Below are 5,903 nucleotides of genomic sequence, written 5' to 3'. Positions count from 1 at the left end.
AAGTAAAAAGATGTGTAAAATTAACTTCTTAATGTGTTTTTACTATGAAAACCTTGTAAAAACTACAGAAAATACTTCCTGTTTTAATGTACGAATAATGAGAATTGTCCTTATTTTTAAAAAGAAAAATGTACTGTTTTGAGGAATTTATGGCAGAAAAAGCTAAAAACAGCCATAAACTGACAATTTATAGACACTAAACAACATTCATCCAAAAAAAAGTGCATTATACAGTACATATAAATTTACTTTTATTTTCTTTTTTTACAGTGTACTAAACCTACGACCTAAATCAGCAACAGAAAGTCACGTTATGAGCAAATAAAAACGCTGACACTTTAGTTTCAAAGTCCTCCAGTTTATGTTTAAATTGTGGAAACGATGCATTCAATGACTCAGCTCTTGTTCTCCTTAAATCAAAAAAAAAAGGAGAAGTAACAATGGCGCTTACAGTAAAGCAGATATTTTAAGACTTTTTTTGTGACATAATGAGATGATTCAGATTCACATTAAAAAAGGCGCTGAGCTGCATTTTTTTTTTTTTAGTTCCAGAGAAACTCTTCGCTTTCTCTTCCCTCCGGAGCCGACAGGAAGAGAGGCTGCCAGCCTGGCTCTGTGTGTGCTTGTGTCAGTCAGTCAGCCAGCGGTTCGTTAACTAATTAGTGAGCTGTTTATCTCATTAGGCTCTGATTGATCTGCCAGCTGATGGACTGGCAACTGAGCGCCCTGTGTTTGTGTGTTTGTGTGTGTGTGTGTGTGTGTGTGTGTGTGTGTGTGTGTGTGTGTGTGTGTGTGTGTGTGTGTGTGTGTGTGTGTGTGTGTGTGTGTGTGTGTCTGTTGTACGTCAGATAGAGCAGGCTAATCGATATTAACAACACAGGGAAGAGTTTAACTGTTACGTAACCTCATTATCTGGCAGTGACAGCGCTGGGATGGGTTGGAAGTAGGGTTAAGGGGGTAAATAAGGGTGGGAGAAGGGTGGGAGTGTGTGTGTGTGTGTGTGTGGGGGGGGGGTGATCAGCAGGATTCCTGTGTTACACCAATGTCACCAGAAGGGCAGCGTTTCCCCCTCTTAACGGCAGGAAATTAGCTCAGATAGCACGGCTAGCTGAATGTTGGATGGTATCTGAGGGTGAGGCCAGAGCACGGCTGGATTCACACACACAACCATTTGGCACGAACACACACACACACACACACACACACACACACACACACACAGAAAAACAAACAGAGTAACTAGATAGTGTGCTTTGTGTGCTTCAGTGGAAGAGTTAAAGGACTGTAGAGTACTTAAATTACCTTTTGTGATGAGTACTTCTTTTTCCTATCATTGTAACCTGATGTGATAGATAGATAGATAGATAGATAGATATATAGATAGATAGATAGATAGATAGATAGATAGATAGATAGATAGATATATAGATAGATAGATAGATAGATAGATAGATAGATAGATAGATAGATAGATAGATAGATAGATAGATATATAGATAGATAGATAGATAGATAGATAGATAGATAGATAGATAGATAGATAGATGAGAGTTGTTTTTCCCACTCATCGTCATCATCATCATCATCAGTAACATCCGTCATTCATATCTAAATATTACTTCTTCTCTTTCTTTATTTAGACTTGTATGATACACTTCATTTCCTGCTTTATGACTCCTTTAATGAACTTAATTACCCAGGCAACTTGCAATACTAATGTAAAAGAGATTATTAGTCGGATTCTTCTTTTTTAATTGGTGCTTTTTTCTATTTTTTTTCCACTTTTATTTTTCCTCCTCTTTGGCGTAGTCTGACCTCACAATGACTTCCTTCCTCTGAGGAATTAAGGAAGGGAAAAAACAAATAAATTAAGGAGTTCAGCTGGCGAGTCGCTCTCTGCTTCCCGACAAAAAAAAACAAAAACAACAAAAAACAAAACAGGTTATTCACCATCAGAAGAAGAATTGTGGATCCAGGAACTACTTGAGTACTTGAATACATGTCGGGAAAGCTTCATTAAACCGGCGTGGGAATGTTTTTTTAATATCAGCTTTTGTTACTCGGAGGGGGAATTCCACACATTCCCACCTGAGAGCTGCCCAGTATAACCACAGCCGCGCCACTGCTGGGACCAGAGACGCTATACGAGTGCCAAGCGCCAATGTTTCTTTAACGAGGTCACATCAGGCTTCTTATGTGATTTTAAAAAAAAATTATTATTTTAATACTGTTATGATGTCGGATGTTAAACATGGTCGAACTTTAGGTGAACTTGAGATAAAAGTGCTCCTGAAAAGTTTAAAAGAAGAAGAAATGACTCAGTGTGTTTAGCTTCAGGATGGAAAAAAAGACTATTTCTTAACTATGCTGCTGCTCATTATGTTACTTTAAGGGCTGCAGGATTTCTCAACCTTTTAAACAACCAACTGCATATAAAGAGCTACTCATTTTCGGACATTTTACATTTATATTTATACTTATACTTATATATTTTGTCTTTTGTTTTAATGGATTCTGTTTGTGGACCTCCCCCCCACCCCGAAAACACGATGGTACATCTCAAGGGAGTTATCCTAATAAAGCATTTCAAAGTTCTGCTCTTTGTGTTTCCCTGGACGTTGTTTCCTTGCTGATCTACAACACAGAAACTCACATTTTGCACATAAAGACAAACTTTAGAACAATATCTCTTTATTTGAAGCCTCATATTAGCTTTAGTCTGACTTATGAACTCTGAAAACCCTAAAACAGGAGTTCATATACAGTCAGAATAGACAACAGGAACAATTATAACATGGATAACTCTATATAGGCATGTACTGTGCAGATATCACCACGGCAACATTATTCATAAGTATCATCCTCTCTCTCTGGACAAGCTCAGACTACATAATGACGCCTGCCTTGTTTTTAAAATCCTACATGGTCATGATGTTTCCACCACTGAGTCAGTTTGTGGCCAGAAAGGAAAATAGCAGAGCCACAAGGGTCCACATTTAGAGGGGACTGTGGTGTTTCTTATAGTAGGAGGACATTTAGATGCTCTGGTTCTCCTCATACATATATAGACCTGTTCAATCCTTTATCTGTTAAAAAAACCTCGAAAATTAGCTTAAACATCATCAGAGCTGCAGCTGTAACTACTGTGTGAATCATCATCAGGCTCTACTGTGTAATGTTGCTTTTAATCACTATTTTTGTATTTATAATGTGTTGTTTATAGTTCATAATGTAATGTTTATTTTATTATTAATTCATTTTTATGGTGCTTGGCTGAGTTGTCGACAGTAAACTGACCTCTTGGCTAACTCTGACACACTTACAATTGTGGTGATGATTGATGTTTACTGTCTCTAAAAATAAAATAAAGCATGAGTATTGTTTGAAAGCTAAACTTTAGGGATGGTGGTTGAGTGGTTAAACCTGCTGGTTGGTTTGCAGCCTTTTTGTTTAGCGTTTGCATTTTCTTGCTTCGATGCTCTGGTTTCCTCTCTGCAGACCAAAAAACATGCAAAACATCAGCCTCTAAGTTTCATGTAGGTGTTTGTCTCTATGTTTATGTGTAATCCATCTTATCCTTAAAATAACATCAACTGCTTCTCCCTTATTGGAAAGATGCAGAATCTATAAATATGCAAATATATTTCATTACAGCAGATGTCTCCTTCCTTCACTGTAAAGTCTGTTTGCTGTTTTCTACACTGCAGGTTTCAAGTTTCCACATCACACTTGGTGTATAAGATGAATACTGGTGCATGACTGGCTCCAAATTAGTTGTGATGTCGCAACTTGTGCATGTACTTAAACACCTTAAAATTGGATTTAAAATGAGTGCATAAAAAAACGTTCCTCCTTCAGAAGATTGTGAGATTTCGCACACAACTTGAATGCAGCACGAGACGAGAGGACTCTTTATATCGCCTTAAAATTTAAGCTGGTACCTTTACTTGCACGTTATTCCTTCAGAGAGACTATAATATGATATTTATACTAAAATGTCACATAAATACAAACTATTCCTGATGTTTAAGCAGCTGTATCTCTATAAGTTTAACAGCTACATCTTTAAATGAAACATGTGTGTGTCCTCTCTACTGTACACACACACACACACACACACACACCAGGGACACTTCTGATGAGGTGAATCCAGGTAAAAGCCATTATCCATCCTCATTGATTCCCTTTTATTAAATTTATATCGATCACAGAGGAGAGGAAATGGGAGAGGAAACAGGAACAGATTACGTTTTAAACTCTACTGTAGCTGAGATAAATAAATAAATAAACGATTAATAAATAAATAAATAAATAAATAAATAAAATAAGGTTGCAGCAGCTCAGCATCAGGAGGATGTTTCAGTATTTTGTAGACTCTCTCTCTCTTTCTCTCTCTCTCTCTCTCTCTCTCTCTCTCTCTCTCTCTCTCTCTCTCTCTCTCTCTCTCTCTCTCTCTCTCTTTCTCTCTTCACCCGTTCACCTTTCGCTCTCTGTGTGACGCAACAGCTCAGGGGGGGCAAGAAGAGGGCCAAACTGTAAAATCTGGCTTTCCTCTTCCACAAACACACACACACACACACACACACACACCACACACACACACACACACACACACACACACACACACACACACACACAGCTTTCTGCATCACCACTGCACCATTCAGCATCAAATATGCATCAAATTATATAAGAGAGGCTCTTATATAACAGCCTCTATCCCCTTCTCTTCCCCTAATGTGTGTGTGTTTTCATGCTGAGGTCTACGGCTAATGAAGCCATCTTTGCAGGGGCAAAAACACAGAAACAGAGGGAGGAGAAAGAGGAAGAGGAGGAGGAGGAGAGAGGAGGAGGAGAGAAGAGCTAAATATAACTCCTCTGGCCCTGAGCAGCACCAGAGAAGAGAGGAGAGGAAATAAGAAGAGAGGAAACAAGAGGAGAGGAAACAAGAGGAGAGGAAACAAGGAGAGAGGAAACAAGAGGAGAGGGAACAAGAAATGAGGAAAGGAAATAAGAAGAGAGGAAACAAGAGGAGAGGAAACAAGAGGAGAGGGAACAAGAAATGAGGAAAGGAAATAAGAAGAGAGGAAACAAGAGGAGAGGAAACAAGAGGAGAGGAAACAAGAGGAGAGGGAACAAGAAATGAGGAAAGGAAACAAGAACAGAGGAAACAAGAAGAGAGGAGAAGAAACAAGAAAAGAGGAAACAAGGAGAAAGGAAACAAGAAGAGAGGAAAGGAAACAAGGAGAGAGTAGTGGAAACAAGAAAAGAGGAAACAAGAAGAGAGGAAACGAAACAAGGAGAGATGAAACAAGAAGAGACCAAAGGAAACAATGAGAGAGGAAAGGAAACAAGGAGAGAGGAAACAAGAAGAGAAGAAACAAGAAGAGAGGAAAGGAAACAAGAAGAGAGGAAAGGAAACAAGTAGAGAGTAGAGGAAACAAGAAAAGAGGAAACAAGAAGAGAAGAAACAAGAAGAGAGGAAACGAAACAAGGAGAGATGAAACAAGAAGAGACCAAAGGAAACAATGAGAGAGGAAAGGAAACCAGAAAAGAGGAAACAAGAAGAGAAGAAACAAGAAGAGAAGAAACAAGAAGAGAGGAAAGGAAACAAGGAGAGAGGAAACAAGAAGAGAAGAAACAAGAAGAGAGGAAAGGAAACAAGAAGAGAGGAAAGGAAACAAGAAGAGAGGAAAGGAAACCAGAAGAAAGGAAACAAGGAGAGAGGAGAGGAAACAACAACTGTATTTAAAAGTTGATCTGAAGCTAAAATGAAGCTTCGGCCGTCTGAATGAGTCAAATCAAGTAGATTTTATTCATTTTAGAGCATAAATTCCTTCTTTTTGTTACGTTCCACTGCAGCTGAACATAAAAACAGTCCAAAGAGGTGAAAAAAGAGGCTA

This window comes from Scomber scombrus, chromosome 17, assembly GCF_963691925.1.
Source record: "Scomber scombrus chromosome 17, fScoSco1.1, whole genome shotgun sequence".
NCBI lineage: Eukaryota > Metazoa > Chordata > Actinopteri > Scombriformes > Scombridae > Scomber > Scomber scombrus.
This window is presented reverse-complemented; position numbering follows the sequence as displayed.